The sequence below is a fragment of the Letharia columbiana genome (genome assembly GCF_014066305.1).
Source record: "Letharia columbiana isolate WasteWater2 chromosome Unknown Sc0000001_s0, whole genome shotgun sequence".
Classification (NCBI taxonomy): domain Eukaryota; kingdom Fungi; phylum Ascomycota; class Lecanoromycetes; order Lecanorales; family Parmeliaceae; genus Letharia; species Letharia columbiana.
In genome coordinates, this window is record NW_023501037.1 from 1,614,809 (window position 1) to 1,635,169 (window position 20,361).

The following is a 20,361-nucleotide window of genomic DNA, read 5'->3' on the forward strand; positions in this document are numbered from 1 at the left end:
ACTACGCTTAATAGAGTAAGAACTTTCTTAATTAATACTTACGCCGGTGTTTATATAGTAGACTATTTCTTTTCTTAACGATTTCTTATAGAATTAGTAGAAATTTAAGCGTCGTATTCTACTATAAGATTTTTTGCTTTCAAGAGAGTATATAATAGATATCAAGCATTATACTTCTTATTACTATTCTTTCAATATATTAAATACTTAATATTTCTTTTAATTCCCCATCTATTACTTAGTTTCTCGATTTCGAATAATAGAAATCTAGCGATAAGGTCTAGATCTATCTATTTTTTTTTTTTTTTCTATTATAACGACATCTGCAAATCTGAAGTTTCTATAAAATTTGAATTGTAATCGCTTGGAATTACAAAATCTGATTAGTAAATCTTTGAATTTATCTAAATCTATTTTTCGTTTCTTTACTAATTATAATTAATATATTTTTCTACTTAATTTATAGTAATATATAAAAAAGAAAGTTCTAATAATCGACGTTATAATAATAAGGTTTTACGATAATAGTTTACGTCACTTAAATTTAGCTATAAAATTAAATAATTTAATAAAATTGTCGCTAGATAATCTCTAATATAGCGTATAATAATACGTATTTAATAATAATATTATTAATATTTATATATATAGAATAATACTTAGAGTATATTAGAGTATATTACGCAAAATTTTTAAAGTTTTTAAAAATTTTTTAAATTAAAAAAAAAAAAAAAAAAAAAAAAAAAAAAAAAAAAAAAAAAAAAAATTTTATTAAAAAAAAAATTATTAAAAAATTTTTTTAAAAAAAAAAAAAAAAAAAAAAAAAAAAAAATTTTTTTTTTTTTTTTTTTTAAAATTTTTTTTTTTTAATAAGAATCTTTAGCTTAATCTAATATAGGCTTTAATTAAACTATAGATATTATAGAATAAATATATATAATATTCGATAGATTTAGTCGATAGATAAGATTTTTAACTTTCTTTAATACTTTAAATAATCCGACTCTCTAATTAGAAAGCTTAGAATTAACATCGAAAATAAAGTAGCTATAATATAGCCTTAGATAAACTAATAATTTTTTATAAAGATTAATAGCTTTATAATTACTATTGTAGCGAGTTTTCGTTATAATATTAGCGAAAGTAATAGTATTATTAGCCTTCTCGCGTTTAATAAAACGTAGTTAATCGAGATTCTCTAGCGGTAAATCTATAAGTAACTCTAGAGTATCTCTTACTTAAAATCTATAGGCGATTTTATTTAATATAAATCTCGTTAATATAATTAAGTTATTAAGAAATATTTAAAGAAATAAAAGTACGTTTAATTAATTATTTATAATAATAATAAGATAAAATCGTAGAGTAATCTCGATAGTCTAATTCGTTTTTTCTAATTATTTATCTATCTAAGAATAATAAGTAGTTAAAGTTACTATAGTAGTTTCGAGCTTCTTAAAAATAGTTTTCTAGAAGATATTTATAAACTTAATATTACGATCGCTAATTACGATAATAGAAATATCTTAATTATAAGATATTAGAGTAATAAGTAAAGTATTTATTTAATTAGTCGTAATCTATTCATTAAATTCTAATATAAAAAGTTTTCTCTTAAAGAACTTACATATTATAATAAGAAGTATATTCTTATCTTCTTAGAAAGAAAGTACGATAATAAAATCTATTATTATAATATAGAATAAAATCGATAGCGTATAAATTAAATTAAGCTCGCTATAAGTAGAATATCATTTAATTTAATTAAGTTAATACTTCGAATAATATTTTAGATAGATCTAAAGATGCTTTGATAAGTCTTTAATATAGATTAATAGCGAGATCCTAGTATAAGTAATATAAAAACCGATATGGAAACTCTAATTATATACTAGCTAAAAAACTTCTTACTATATAGACTTAGAAATATAGAGTTATTACTTACTAATATAATTAAGCGTTATACTATAAATAAGATTACTATATTTCTAAAAGCGAAGTTTTTCTAATAAGTTACTCTGCAATCTGAAGTTTCTTAAAATTTGAATTGCTATCGCGCGTTCGTCGCGGAAATTATAAATTCGCTAGATTAGTAAATCTGATTAGAATCCACTCAATTCTATCGTTTAGTAAATCTAATTAGAATTTATCTAATTCCGCCGGTTTAGTATTATTCTATTTTTTGTAGTTCTATTAGTTTAATAGTAATACGCACAAAAAGAAAGTTCTAATAATCGATTTATGATAATAAGATTTTATAATAATAGTATTACGCTAACTTAATTTAACTATAGATTAAATAATTTATAAAATTAGTCGCGTAGTAATCTCTAGTATAGCGTATAATAATGCGTTTTATATATATATATTAATGCTTATATATTAGATAGTACTTAGGTTATTAAGTGCTTACGTAAATTTTTGAGTTTTAATTTTTAAGTTGCTAAACTAATAGACTGGCAAAAGATTGAATAGTTACTAAACCGACGAAAGGTTGATATGGCAAGTCTGCTAAATGACTAAATCTGCTTATGGTGCGAACCCGCGAAAATCGTCACTTTGTTTGGATGTAGGCTACTTAAGTAAGTTAAAAATCTTAATTTATTAAGAATTCTTACTATACACCTCGATAAGACATTTTTTAAAATTATTATTTATTTCTATTAAAGTTATATAATAAATCGAGATTTCTTCGAGCGATACTATCTATTTATTTAATTCTAGAATACTTTTATAAAGACTTTCTAGTACTACTTACTTTTCTTCGAAATCTATATTTATTTAAAGTTTAAATAATATATTAAGAATAATATTCGCTTTATTAGTCTTATAGCGTATAATAAGATTAAATTCTAATAAGTATTAAGAAGCATAAATTAGTCGAAGATTTAGTTTATTAGTAAACGACGTGAAAAGCGTAATTTATTAAGCGATCTAAACTATAGTAAAGTAATTAATATAAATTATTATTAATAATACTTCTAATATTTCGATTAGATATCTAATCTTGCGAACTACTTAAATTATAATAGCGATCTTAAGTTTTATAGACTAGTAATTATATTTCATAGTATTAATTAATTTACTTAAAAATATTATAGCTTATATATCTCCTCTAGTAAAAATAAAGACTTTCTTTTCTTCTTATACATAATAAATTATAATAGCGAATCTCTATATTTTAAAAGTATCGATATCGATATATAACTTTCGCTTTCGATTAAAATATACTAGAAAGAAGAGTAAGTAAAAAATATTCTATAAATTCTAGAAGATAAAGATTTTATCTTAAGTCGATTTATAGCGTAGCTATATAGAAGTTCGCTTATATATAAGTTCGATAAATTACTTCTTAGAAGTAGCTTTAAATTAATCTAAGAAAGTAGTAAACTTAGCTATTATTACTTAGATAAGAAAAATCTTTCATTTTTATAACGGCTAAGTACGCTATATATAGCGAGAAATCGAGTTTCTTAGCTATTCTATTAAGTTAAGAAAGATCTTTAAATTATAGAGACTTAATGAAAATCGAAGCGTAGTAATTATCTTAATCTTTTCTTTTATTATAGATATACTAAGAGAGTTAACGCGCTATTCTAGCAGTATTATAGATAGAAATTCTAAAAAGAATTTCATTAATATTAGAGAAGCACATTTTTCTCATAATAGCTAAAAAAGCTATCGGAGATAAAATTTATATTTCTAAAAGATTCTACTAAAGATAATAATATTATTTATAAAAGTATATATAAAAATATAAAGTAGATATAATAAGATATTCGTCTAACATTATATATATAGTAGAGATTTCTTATATTTTATAAATACTATATTAGATTCTTTCTAATCGCGATAGTTAATAATAATAAGTTTATATCTATTAGAAAGCTTTATACTAAATTAATAAAATTATATAATTTTATCTATAATAGAAATATAGATATATTCTACTATTAATATAATGATATTTAATTATAAAAGTAATAAATAGCTATTATTCTCTATTATAATATTAAGTTCTCGAATATTAATAATAATCCTTCTCTTACGACTTTATAGTATATCTTATTAAATTATAAAGTAAGGCTAATTATAAAAAGTTAGCTATATAAAAAAGCGAAGCTTTTCTTACTATTATAACTTATCGAAAGTAATATTAATTACTTCTCGATCTTTATAGTTAAAAAAATAGATCTTCGATAACTTTACTTTAATATCTGACTTTAGTAAAATTAGTATCTACTATTCTTTAGAAATATTTATAATACTTTCTAAATCTATAAAGACATTTTTAAATTCTATTATAATAGAGCTAAAAGTATAATAAGTCTCGTTCTTATTATAGATAATTACGTCGTTTAAAAGTATATACTTAAGATTAAAATCTATTATAGTAATATAATTTATATTAATAGAATTATTTATAACTACGATAACGATAGCTATCTTTAATTAATTTAAAGTATATTATCTATAAGCTATTAAGCTAGTTAACTTATAAGAAACTTAATAGTATTTATTTATAATATACTCTATTATAGTATTTAGCCTCGTATTCTTAGAAAGTAAAACTAATACTTTTATAGAATTTCTTATTTATATAAAAGTTATAGCGGAATTTACAACGTAAATAAAGATATCGCCTTCTCTATCTAGAAAAGTAGAGAATTTAAATTTAAATAGATAATTATAATTATTAAAGAGCGTGCTATAATAGCTAATTAAGATATTTATTATAAAGTTAAATAGTAACGTAAGTATTAACTTTACTTTTACGACTCGCTTAATTTAAGAGTAAAGCTTCGTTATAAAATAAGTAGAAATCTTAATATTCTAATAACTACTTATAATAGTAGACTATAATTTATAGTTTAATAGAAACTTATATAATATAAGAACATTCGTTTTAATTAATATATTAGTCTTAAGGTTATTTATTAAGTAAATCTCTATCTATATCTTAATAAGAATAGCTTTTTCTATACTTCTTAAACTTTCTAGAAAATATAGATTTATAAGAATATACTCTATAGTATTTATAATTCTATTATTATAGCCTCGAATCGGTATAGAAGATATTTATTTCTAGATTTATTTCTTGAAGTTAGATATGAAAGTTAATAAAATATAACTTTCAAGAATAATTAAATATCTAAGATTTAGATAAACTTTTATATTAAAAGAATTTAAATTTAAGCGAGTATTTATCTTAATATATTAGAAATTACGGAAAGCGGTTTTTTATTTATATTTAGGCGGTATTACAATAGTAAACTTAATAATTTTAAATATAAAATTCGTCTTAATAATATAAGTATCTACTTCGATAATATATTTAAAATTCTTAGAATTCTTAGAATTTTCATAATTCTAGTATTACTGTCTAAGGTGATAGAATAGCTTATTTCTAGATTTAAACTTCTTATAATATTACTAATAAGAGTGTTTTAATAGCGGCGAGTTAATAAAGTTAATTTCTAATTTTATACTTCTATAAGATTCGTAAAAGCTAAAGTAATCGTTTTCTTATCTCTCGATTTTCTTCTTATTATAGTCGTTATAAAAGCTATTAGAATTCTTCGAGTAACTTAGATTCTATTAAGAATTATTAAATCTCTTTATTTTATTAATTAAGGTTTAATAAGCTCGCTACTTTTATAGTTAAAAAGATCGAGTAATAGTATTCTAGTAGGCTTCTTTCGATCGATATAGGATATAACTAAGCTAAAAAGACTAACGAGAATTATACGTATTTTATTATTAATATTAATTTAAATTAATAGTAATCTGACGCTATATAGATAAAGCTAATAGTTAAAGTACTTACTATATATCTCTTCGAGAGTAACTTTAATAAGTAGAACTATCGTTTTAATAAATAATTTCTAAAATTAATTATAAGCTTGATAGTTCTATTAATTAAGGAAAGTTGAAGATTGCTACTATAGTCGATTAGAATTCTAGAAACTAGAGTTTATAGGTCGATTAGATATACCTTTTACTTAATTATATTAACTGAGATTACCTCTATAAGATAGATTTAATATATAAGAAGTATTACTTATACTTATATTAGACTTCGTTATTCTTAAAATCTTTATCTACTATTAATTCTTTCTTATATTTATAGTTATAAGAAATTAATTAAGTATAATTTAAATAATAAATAAATCTACATTAGACTAGAATTCGATATTAAGATTATTTTAGATAATATTAAGTTAATTATATTTATTATCGAGCTTTATTATTTTAATAGCTTTAATAATAATTATAGTATACTTCTATAACTTATAATATCTCGTTATATCGTTAATTATATATCGTTTCTTAACGATAATAGCTATTTCTAATACTTTAATAGATTTAAATCTCTTAAGTAAAGTAGTACTCTATTTCTTAATATTATTATTATAAGTTAGTAGATACTTCTTATTATTAATAAGCTAATATATATTTTAGTAAAAGGAAAAAAAAAAAAAAAAAATAAAAAAAAAAAAAAAAATTAAAAAAAAAAAAAAAAAGGGGGCCCCCAAAAAACCCCCCCAAAAAAAAGGGAAAAAAAAAAATTACTTAAATACTTCGCCTTAAAGATAAATTTATAAATTATTCTATAGTAGCTCTATACTCTTAACTCTCGTAATATTCTTAATTCTATTAATAAAGATAATAATGATATCTCGAAAATAGATTTCTTTTCTAATATACTCTATGCCTACTATTATATTAGAAGATTTATTATTATAGAAAGAATTAAAGAATTCGATATCGCTACTAAAAAAACGAAGTTTATTACTTTTATTAATAGTATTCTAACCTAGTATTTCTAGATCTTCTAGATTTTCTAATAAACTTAATAAGTTAGAAGGTTCTAGATTTAGATAATTTCTTATATAGCGATTAATGATATTAATAATAATTGCTTCTATATCGATAACTTAGAGATCTACTCCGAATTCTTTATTTATTATTCTACTATTATTACGATAGCGAATAGTCTTATTAATAGAGATATTTAAGATTTCTAATAAATAATATTATAGATCGCTAAACTTAGCAATAAGTTAAGGATTATTACTTGAAGATCTAGTAGACGAGATATTTATAGCTTAATCTGAAGGGGTATATTTTTTTATTTCTAGAGTATTACTAATAGATAGAGAATCGAAGAGATAACGTTTTTAAGTCGTAGATTCTTAAAAGAAACGAAGTGTTATTCTTAGAGTAGTACGATCGATTACCTAATCTTTCAACTAAGTTTATTAAAAAAGCGAATTAAATAACGAAGAATAAGACTATACTCGTTATTTTTTTAATAATAATAATACTAGTCTAATAGGTCTAAAGATATTCTTAATAAGATATTAAATAACCCTTCGAATAGTTTTATTAATAAGAGAGCTTGCTTAATAATCGAAGGCGATAAAATCTCGTAATTATTAGATTTAAATAACTATATTATAAGAAGCTAGCTTAATAGATATATAGAAATAGCGAAAGATAAAGAAGTACGAAGATTCTTCGTTCTTATTTAAGAAGTATAAGAATTTTCAACTTCGAATTAATCTAGTATTAATGAAGAACTCTATTAGTTTCTAATAGTAAATTATTATATAGTAGCTACTACTATATAGATATTACTACTACTATTATAGTAGTATAAGATCCTTAGAAATCTTTCTAAAAAAGACGTTTCTTAATATAGTAAAAGGATAATTCTTCTCTATGAAATCTAATTGTCTAAATATATCTTAGTGCTAAGCTATATTAAGCTATTAGTCTCTAGCTTCTATTATAAGTATAATTTATAATAAGTAATTAAATTTCTTAACTACGAATATTAAATTTTATTAATAATCTTAACTTTATCTCCGTCTCTTTATTTCTTCTTTAAAAGAATTCTATCTCTATAAATTATATCTTAGTTAACTCTTTTCGATTATAATATCTCTTCTTCTATTATTATACGTACTACGAATCGTTATTAAAAAAAGCGTTAATAATAGGAAAATAAGCATACCCTCTCGCAATTACGCTCCCAAAATCAGCTATAATTTTAGAGAAATTAATAAAATTCATAATAACGTCGAGATTCCACACTCTATAATATAATAATACGCTATTAAGTTTAGCCTGCAATATCTTATAGACCTTCTTAATATATATTCGAAGGCTTTAATAAATCATCTATTAGACTTCTCTTCGATCCTCCTCTTCGATATAATAATCTCTAATTTCGCTATTAAGATTCTATATAACGTTTAATCTTTAACGTATAGAATTTACATCGAGATTATAGTCTTTTCACTTAATAAGACTACGATACTTATTATTCGAAGAATTCTATTCGTATTTAATAAGTAGAGCGAGATAAAGAGCTTCGGGGTACGGTAGAATAGCTGGAAGATACTTAGATTCTCTACGAATATAATATTATTCTAAAGCTATATAACGATATTATCGATATCGTTACTACGAGTAAAGATAAGAACGACGAGGATAAGGATAACGAGGATAAGGACGACGACGACGACGACGACGACGACGACGACGACGACGGGATACGTCACGAGCAGTTACTTGACGCTCTCGAGGACGTATACTCTTGGGTGCAGAGCGAGTCTCGCTTGGCCTTCTCAGAACGATTGGCATTTGATCGTAACACATATGTCTACTCGGCAATATCTACTGCAATTCGTTACGGTGATCATGAGGCTGTAGAGAATCTCATATATTCTGACTCCTGAGATTAACCGACGATGTAACCTATTTCTTAGATATCGTTATGGGGAGGATCCGGAGAATCAATCAAATGCAGTACCGTAAACATGTTCAATTGTAGCGATGTTCTCAGTGTTCCCATAATGCTTGGCTAGCTTTTCACTACTGGGTAGCCCGCGCCCCAGCACATATTAATACTAAGCTAAGGTTCTTGTTAAGGTACCTTCTTAGCAGGTACGAAGGTAGGTAAAATCATATATTTATGCAATTACGACAGCTTACTGTGACAACATGCCGCCGATAAAAAAAGCTCATGGCGACCTCGGCATGGCAATGAAACGAATACAGGTAGTAAGACTCTCACATTGTTAATTCCTTCCTCCTGGGTATCACGACCGCAATAGCTTTCTCCGTAATAGGCTTCGAAGGTTCGATCGCGGAAGGCTTCTGCGACGTCGTTGGTAGCGGAGGTGGTAGCTCTGGTAGCGGAGGCAGTGAAGATAGTGATCGTTTTATTGCGGAAGGCTTCTGCAACGTCGTTGGTAGCGGATGTGGTAGCTCTGATAGCGGAGGTAGTGGTTCTGATAGAGGCGACATGGCGACCTCGTAGTCTTTCACCAATTCCGGAGCATCGCCTAGCTGCTTTACATTATACCATTGATCGTACTTAGAACTATATCCTTTCCAACGTACTAGATATTCGATTAAATAACCTTTACTACGACGTCTAATACGCTTAATATGTGCTGGGGCGCGGGCTTCCCAGTAGTGAAAAGCTTGCCGAGTACTGGTTTTTGATATATTTGATTCTCAGGGAGATCCCCTAAAACCCCTCGGACCCTTCGGGGGCTCTTTAAGGGCTCTCCGAGAGCTTCTGTCGAGGGGCTGTCAAAGCAAGCTCGAAATTTAATTATTTTATGATATTTGATTGATTTCGAGCTTGCTTTAATAGCCCCTCGACAGAAGCTCTCGGAGAGCCCTTAAAGAGCTTCGAAGTGTTTAAGGGATTTTAAAGGATCTAACTCTAAGAATCGAGAGAGACGTTAGAGAGAGACGTTAGAGAGAGACGTTATATTTCACTGAGAATCGAGAGAGACGTTATAATTTATTTGATATACTTAGAGGGAGACCCTCTGAAACCCCTCTAACCCTCCGAGAGCTCTTCGAGAGCTCTCCGAGGGCTTCTGCCGAAGAGGCTCTTCTCGCAAGCTCGATAATTCAAGTAAAAATCTTAGTTTTTAGTATATCTTTACGGATACTTTATTAAATTTCGTCTACGCTATACTATTTAAAAGCGTATAGTTAACTCTATAACTCTACGTACTTAGTTTATTATTATATTTTTAATAAAAGAAAAGAAATTAAAAAAGGTAGATTTGAGGATTTTGAAGTTCTTTTCCAGCTTTCTCTTTTAAACGTACCCGTATACACCCGCTTTTAACTTAGAAACGAAGAAATAAGATGAGTTTTAGCTTTAAAATTACGAAATCTAAAGATCTAATTAATTAACTTTAAATTTATAATTATCGAATATTTTATAATTTTAGTCTTAAGTAATAAGAAAGTAAGCTTTTTAATTAAATAAGAATTATAGTTTATATAATTTATAGTTATTAATATCGCCTTTTACGTAGATAGAATTAAACTTCTCTAGTAGTAATTTATAAAAAGAATTAATATTAGCGAGCTATAGCTTTAGCTATACTATCGAGAATATAGAATAAACTCTTTAATAATTAGATATATCGAGGTAATACGCTTACTTATTTACTTTAGTAATAACTTTAAAAGAGTTAATATAATATTAGTTAATCTTATTTATCTTAATAATATTAATAGATTATAGAGTAGAGTAATCTTTATATAGATATAAGAGTATTTATTTCTCTTTTTAAAGTATATAGACTAGTACTTATAATTATAGTAGAATTTTTAAGATATTTAAACGAAGCTTATTATATCGATAATTTTAACTCTAATAATAGCGTATATTTATTATAATAGTTCGAATAATATAATAAGATTAAGAGCTTTATTAAGAGGAAACTCGTAGAATAGCTTATTCGATAACTTAATTATAATAGTTAACTATATATTATTAAAAAGTATTTATATATATAAAAGAATAGTAGATTATATTAAAGGCTTCTCTAGAATATATAAATAAAAGTATAAAGCGATTTTAATCGTCTAATTAATACGTTTATTATTATTATTTATCTAGAGATAATAAATTATAAAGTAGTAGTAGTTATTGAAATTCGGATTACGTAACTCTTAGCGTCTTAGCGATCACGTAATATGATTACGTGATACGCCTTAGCGTATTTATATCTAGTCGCTCTTTTCTTTATAGTAACTTCATAATTAATAACTAAGTATCTTATCTTATATTTTTATAGATTATAAGTCTAGACCCTATTTAATAACTATTATATTATAATTATTATTCGCCTCTATAACTATAACTATTTTTAGACTTTTAATATCTATCTTATAATATCTAAAGCTTATTATATAGAGATAGTAATAGCTATAAAGATATTCTTTTAATCTTCTTAATAGAGATATTTTCTTCTCTTAAAATAATTATAGACTTAAGCGAGTATAATTCGTTAATAATATAAGGGGTTAAGAGTCGCTATCGCCTCTACCCTAAGCGAGTTAAGATATATCGCCTTTAATCGAAATATCGAACTCGCTAAATATACTAAGTATATAATCGTATCGTTATATAACTAAGTTATATTATTAAGACCTCTAAATCTTATTAATTTCCGCTAAATTAAAATATTTAACTCTATTAAAAGTAAAATTATTTTATATTAATATTAACTTTAAAATTATATATTAATTATCGAATTAATAATTATTAATTAAAAGTAATTAAATATTAATATTAATAGTTTAATCGTAATTTAAAGCATTTTAGAGCTAATATTACTATCTTTTAATACGCTTATAAGTTTATTAAGATTAAAATAATAAGAATATCTTATTAATATTAGTTTTTAAACCTCTAGAAGCCTCTTAAAAAAGAGAATTAAAGCCTTATTATCGAATTCTTTCTTCGCGATTATTTATATTCTATTATCGTAATTATAAAGCTAGAATAATCTTCGAAGTCTTATAATAATAGCTAGCGACGTAGATATTTTAAATCTAAGTCTTTAAATAAATAATATAAGAAGGATATTAATCCCCCTTTAAGAAGAAGATTCGTATATCTATAATAATTATACTCTATATAATCCCGTTAGAAACCAGCCTTTATTTATAAGTTATTCTTATTATTAAATATCTTTTATTCTAATTATATTATTTATATCTATTATAGCTCTATATATAAATACTTTCTATTTTTTATATAAGAATTTAAAGTTTAAAGATAATAGTTAATTAATATTAATAAGATCTTTAAAAACTTTAATAACGATTAGAGTATCTATTCTACTTTCGCTACTTTATTAAATAATAATTTTATTAATCTTAAATTTGAAGCTAGTAAAAATACTCTTAGCTCTTTAAGTGATATTAAGCTATTTAATCTTTATACTAAAAAGTCTATTATATTCGCTTCGAAGTTACTTTTAGAATCTTTCTCTAAATTTATTATCTCGCTTAAAATAATAACTAAATTACTATTATTATTATTATTATCGCTCTCTTTATTAATATTCTATATATCTTTATCTAGATTATCTTTTAGCGATAATAAATTTAAATAATTAGTTATAGCGTTTTATAATTAATACTCTTAATTAATTTTAATTTAACGAAAATAGTTTTTCTCTAATTTTTATTATTATTCTAAAATTTAATATAGAATATATTAAATAAAGATAAGATATTAAGAGCTAATTAATACTTAATAATCTTTTATTTTTTATTAAAATTATAAAGCTTAAAATTTATATAATTATTTTCTAATATCTTAAATATAGTAATTATTAGCTTATCGAGATTAATTACGATAATAAAGATTTTTAGATAATATTAAATATTATCGCTAAATATTATAAGTCTAAAGACTTCGAGCTTTATACGAAGTTAATTTATTAATTACTTAATATTACTTTTATTTTTAAAAAAGGCGTTTATTAATATAAAAAGAATTTTTATAAGATTATTATCGAAATCGCTAACTTATATAAATCGCTCGCTTTATTAAAACCTTTTCTAATTTAACTCTTTCTTATAAAACTTAAAAACTCTTTTAATATCTTTATAATTATTTATATTTAAATTTATAAGCTATATAATAATAAGATTATTAAATTTAATAAGATTATCTATATCGTAATAAATAAAGAGATTTATCTACTATTATTTAAAGATAGCGATATTACTATATACGCTATTTATAATAATAATAATAAGAATAAAGATAAGTAGTTCGCTAGATATTATAAAACCGGCGACTTAAAAGCTAATCGCGAAATTTATTTTTTATATAAAATTATCGAATATAAATTTAAATATTCTTTCGCTAAATATTAAATTAAGTTCTCTTATTTAAAACTCGAAAAGTTTATATTAAATAAGGAAAAGAAGAAAAAGACTTAAATTATCGCGATTAATTTTAATAATATAGAGGAGAATTCTAATATTAAGCGTAAGCGTATTAAAGAGATATTCTTTAATATCTCTATTTTAGAGAAGAATAAATATCTTAATATTAACTATATTTTTTTAGAAGAATTAAATTTAATTATATATTATATAGATTCTAGTTTTAATAATTTTAATATTTTTAATATAATTAATAATAAGAAAATTATTAATTTAATAGTTATCGATTTTAGTTTAAAGTATAATTTAATAACTACTAATTTTATTAATCTATACTCTTATATAATAGTAAACTCTAATTACTCTTATTATTTCTTCGCTAATTATTTAATATTTATTATCTATAAAAAGATCTACTCTCGCTTTATTCGTGATATTAAGAGTAATTAAGTTTAACTTCTTAATCGCGATATTATTAACTTAAATTACTCTATTTAAGATAAGTATATAAATATTACTTTACTTAATATCTTATATATATTTAATATAACTATTAATCTTTTTTTTATTAATAAATTTTTAAATATTAATATTATAGTTATTATCTATAAAATTAATTACGCTCTAATTAAAGATAATTTAAAGCTTATAAATATTTATAATTAAGATCTATTCTTTCTTAATCTCTAAAATAATTTAAATAATATCTTAATAATATATAATATTTCTTTAAATTTAATTTATTAACTTTAATATATTTATATAGACTATTTAAGTTAATAAAATTTAAATAAGCTCCTCGCTATAGCGATAAATATAGATTTTATTAAGAATATCGCGAATAAATATACTTACGAGTATTATATTATAGGGCGTTAGAAGATTATTTTCTATATTAATTCTACTACGCTCGATATATAATTAAATAAATTTATTTATAATAATCTTATAGAGTCTCTATTCTCTACTAATTTTAATAGCTATAAATACTTTATAATATTTAAAAATAATTTTATCTTTTATTTCGAAGTTTATTATATTTATTATAAAAGTAAGATCTTCGCTATATTCTTATAATTTAAAATTTATCTTAAATTATATAATTATAAGATTTTTTATATTCGCCTCGATAATAAAGATAAATATATATTTAAAGTCTTTCTTAATTATCTCGCTTTATCGAGTATTAAATAAAAATCTATTATCTTTAATAACTTCTAGATAAATAATATAATTAAGCGTTTTAAATAAATTCTATTATATAAAATATATCTTATTCTATTAAACTTTAATCTTAATAAATTCTTTTAATCTAAAATCGTTATTATCGGTAATTATCTAACGATATAATTATCTAATATTAAAACTATTATAACTTCTTTTAAGATCTTCTATTAATAAAAATCTATTCTTTTCTATTTATATATAATTAATTCTATTACTTACGCGATAAAACGAATTTAGAAAAAGCTTATAAATTAAAGTAAAAAGTATATATTACTAGAATATAAAGAAGAGTATATCTTTTAATTATATAATCTTATTAAGAAGATAATTATTCGCGCTAATAGCGTATATTTTATAAAAAAATAATCTCTAATTATAAATTTAAAAGAAGAAATTAAGATTTATAAGCTTTCGAATAAATAGTAATATTTAATAATACTAATATTTACTATAGGAGAGATATTAAATAAATAATATATTACTAATATTTCGAAAGACGTTAAATCTAAAGAAGTATTAGAAGACGTTATATTTATAATTAAAATAACTATTAAATCTTTAATAATTTTAAGATCTTTAATATTTATAAGATTAAGATTAAATTTTCTCTAGCTAATTAATAAGAAAGCGCCTTCGCGAAGGTCTATATAAGAGTTTTTAATATAATAAATCTAATTAATTACGCGAGAGCTCTTAATTTAAACGCCTTTAATATAGATTACTCGATTAAATATTATATCTATATCTATATCGATAATTCGATCTATACTATCTATATAAAAAATTTCTTTAAATTTAGATTTACTATCTTTAGACTTAGATTTATTATTTATTATTATTAAAGTTATATAAATTATTCGCGAAGATTATAAGTTAAGCGCTATTTAAAGAATATTATATAATTATTTAAATCTTATAATTTTAAATTTATAAGATCTATTTCTTAATTCTCTTTCGAAGACCTTTATAATATTTATTTTACTTATAAATTATATTAATAAATCGAATATTTTCGAGCTTATTATTTATAAGTAGACTATATCTAATTAGCTATTTTAAATAAATTAAAAACTTTTTATAAAGAATAAATATAAATCTCTTATAGATAATAATACTTAATATCTTATCTAGACGTTATCTAAAGCTTATATTCTAAGAGATAGATAAGTCTATATCTTAAAATAAAACTTTAATAAAAAAACTATTTATTATAAAGTATATTAAATTATTTAAGAATTCGAATAGTAGAAGAATTATAATTATTATAATACTTTCGCGTTAATAATAAAGTCTATAAGTTATAAGACGATCTTTATATTTATAACTATTTTAAATTAGAACTTAAAGTAAATAGATATTAAAATTATCTTTCTATATAGTAATATAAAAAAAGAGATTTATATATATTAACTCGATAGCTTTAATAAAGATAATATTAAGATCTATAAATTAAATAAGATACTTTATAATTTAAAGTAATCTCTTTAAGTCTAATATTAATATTTCTTAAAGTATATAAAGAAGCTAAGTCTTCTCTCTATCGAATTAAATAATAGCGTATTTATAGACTCTAAAGAGAATATTATTATAGCGCTTTATATCGATAATATCTTAATTATTAATTTTAATAAAGTTAAAATTTAGCGGATTAAGAAGGGACTTAACGCGAAGTTTTATATATTAAATTTAAAATTATATATCTACTACTTAAGTATAACTATTAAAAAAAATTATTATAGCGATATTCTTTATTTAAAATAAAAGACTTATATTACTTAATTCTTAAATTATTTTAATTATTAAAACCTTATCTCGATATTAATATTTCTTAAAATTAATTATAAACTAGCTTTCATCGAAGAAAGCTATATTATCTTAAAAAAATTATAAGAGAACTATTAATTTATAATAAGATCTCTTATATATATTATACTCGATATTTATTTTAATATTATCTACGCGATATTATTAATAAGTCGTTATTTAGTTAACTCGACTTTAGCGTATTAAAATATAATTATTTAAATCTTTCGATATTTAAAAGATATAGTATACTACGAATTTATATATAAAGGCTTTTTTTAAGAGCTTATTAATTATATTAATTCTAATTAAGCTAGTAATATAACTCGAAGATTTATATCTAATTATCTCTTTAATATAAAGAGTAATATAATTAATTAATTATTTAAGCGTTAAGTTATTATAATATTATTTATTTATAAGATAGAGTATATCGATTAGATATAAATTATTAAAGAAGCGATTTAACTAAAGAATCTACTTAATTAACTTCTTCGCCCTAACGATATAGATCTTAAAATTATTATTATTTTCGATAATAATTAAAGCGTAATTATTCTCGTAAAGAATACTTAATTTTATACTTGTATTAAGTATATTAATATTATCTACTATTTTATATAAGAAAAAATTAATAATAATATTATAAATATATAATATATTTTTACTAATAAATAAATAGCTAATAGACTTATTAAGGCCCTTTACTTAAATAAATTTATTACTTTTTAAGATACTCTTAAGATAAAAGCTATATCTACTTATCTCTTAGATAGTTACTAATCTTACTACTATCTTAATATAGCCTTATTTTATAGAGAAGCTATTCTACTATATCTAGATTTAGAGGAGTCGTCTACTACTATCTACTTTAGAAAAGCTATTTTATTAATTCCCGCACTATAAATAATCTATTCGAGTCGCTCGCCGAGCCGCTATATTAGACTTAGCACTCTATAAACTCGCTATTTTATATCGAAATAGCTATTTCTTTAGCGCTATAGCTACTATCGCTATTAAACCTCTAAGACTCTTTTAAAAAACTTATATCTATTTGTTATTAATATCTTAGATATTATATCTCTAAATTACCGCTATTAATTACTATTACTAAGAATTAATTATCTAAAATAACCTTTATAGAGGCCTTATAGCCGGCGATATATAGCTAGAAGAATTTCTTTTAATTATTTCATTTAGCTATTCTTATAAATATCCTCCGATCTCAAATTAATCGATTTTTGATATATATTAGATGGCCTAAAAATAAAATTTTCGAAAAACCGCTTTTTAATAAAAAGTGGAATTTAGATCGAATTTTAATAGGGGCCTAATCTAATATAGTTATTTTTAGATTTCAACTTTTCACTTTATCTACTCTATTTTAAACGTCGCGAACGTTAAATCTTATATTTTTTAATTTTATTTATATAGAGGGGGGTAGAAGTATAGAGAGTATAAGAGATATATTTTTACGCTAACTATCTAATACTAACTTATCTTAACTATCTAATATTAATTTTATTTTTACTATTTAACGCTAATTTATTTTAATTACTCGACTTAAACTTTACTTTAATTATTTAACGTTAATCTTACTTTAATAACTCGACGAAAATTAATTAAATTATTTTATCTAATTTATTCGGTTTTAACACCGTTAATATTAAACTTCGTATTTATTAGATTTCGCTTATAAGAGAATATATACGAAGAAAAGTATTAAAATTCGAATTATATAACTCTTAGCGTTTTAGTGATTATATAATATAATCACGTAATACGCCTTAGCGTATTTATATCTAGTCGCTCTTTCCTTTATAGTAACTCCATAGTTAACAACTAAGTATCTTATCTCATATTTCTATAATAGTTTAACTTTTAGTTTATTAAATATAATTTTTTATAATTCTAATAGAAATTTAGAATTTTTATTAAATAGTAAGATCTTTAATACTTTCTAATTATTTATATCGAGACGATTTAATAAAGTAATAATCTACTCTTTAATATTCTAGATAGATTTATTAGAAATATAAGTAATTCGCTTTATAAATTTATTTATAATAATTATTATATAATTAAATTTCTTATTAAATAATAATATAGTAAGAATAAAATTAAGTGTTAAGATATAAAAAGATAGAGTAGAACTCTTTATAGACTATAGATAATTATAAAGCTTATAGCGGCGAGTCTATAATACTAAATATTTAGAATAATACTTAATATAGCTATAAAGGTACTTAGATAATCTTTATATATATTATAATTTAGAGATTATATTAAAAGATCTTTTAAAATCTAGATAATTATTTCTATAGGCGATTTCGAGGATATCTTTAATTAGCGATTAGGGTATATATAATTATTTAAGACTAATAAATTTATTCTTATAAAAAATAAGATTAGAGTTCGTAGTAATATAAATAAAAGAAAGCTTAACGCCTTCGCCTTTAGCTATTAGCTTTACGTTAATATTTATAATACTATTAATTCTTATTTAGTTTAAATTTATATTATATTTAGTAAGAAGTCTACTACGAAAGATTTTATTTATCTCTATTACGATAATAGAGTAATTATAAATATTATTATAATCTATTACTTACGTAGTATAGATATATAAGATATTAAGCTTCGAGTAATCTTCGAATAGCGTTAACTTATCGATACTAATAAGATAAGAGAAAGCGTTTAATATAATATATTCCTTATTAGACTTATATTTTATATTTAGATAAAATTAATAAAGAAATTAAGAAGTATATATTAATTATATATTTAGTCTTATTATAGATATTATAGAAGTAATAGAAGATTACTTTATAATATTAAGGATAACTAAATAATTAGTCTAAATAATAATAAATCGCTTAGATAACTTTATAAGATATTAAATCTTTTTAATAATTTATATAAATTCTATTATCTCGAGTTTTATAAATTAATAATTCTTCTCGATAAATATTAATATTCTTAATAAGTATATAATTAACTTTATAATAGTTCTAGATAATTACTTAATATTAGCTATAATAACGTATTCTCTTTTAATATAAAATATCTATATATCGAAATCTTATTTTCTAGAGATATTTAGATCTATTTATAGATTTTTATTTAAATTAAAATATATAAATAACGAGAGCTTATTTAAAGCTTTCTATAGATTTTTAAAGCTTTATTTCTTCTATCCGATAACCGCCGAGCCGAGGCAACATTTTAGCTTCAAAAATCGCGTCTTTCAAGAACGCGACTTTTTTATATCCTTCCTTACTATTCTATCAAATACAGTTTAATATAGCTAAAATTACTACCCTACCTCAGCCTAATAAGGACGAACTATATAAGGCCCAGAAACGTCAAAAAAAAGAGGCTACGACCGAGGTAAGAAAGGAAAAACTCAAGTAACGTAATATTCTTCTTCGATATATACCTGTATTATCTAAGTATTAACTACTATAAATTAAATATCGTATACTTATTAATCACTTTTCGAATAACTTTATAATCCTCTTATATCTAGTATTTAACTTTATATAAACTACTATTATCTAGAATATACTTTATAAAAATACAAATTTATATACTTCTCGGCAGAGTCCTCTAGATCCTTATTGAAAACCCACCCGTGTTCCGGAGCTAAAAATCTTCATCGCTATTATAATCTATATAGGAATCTATTACTTTTCTACTATTTATAATTATTAGAGGATTAATAATATTACTTCGATATCTTCGATTCTTATTAGCGAAATAGTATAAGATCGCTATATACTTCTTCGGAGAATAATTTATTATTTAGATCCTAACGAAGAGAATTCTTTTACTATTAAAAAGGATAGATATTAGAAGCCTATATAGTATAAGAAGATACTTTTATTTATCGATAAGATATAAAGTAATTAAAAGAAATTATATATCTTAAGTAGTTACTATATAATTAATAAATATATAATTAAAGAGATAGGGCGTATTTATTATTCTATTATAGCTTTAGATAAGCCAATTAAGAAGGGATATAAGGTTTTTATAATTAATAATAAGGGCTATCTTTATAATTATATATAATATTCGTCTAAATAAGACCTCGAG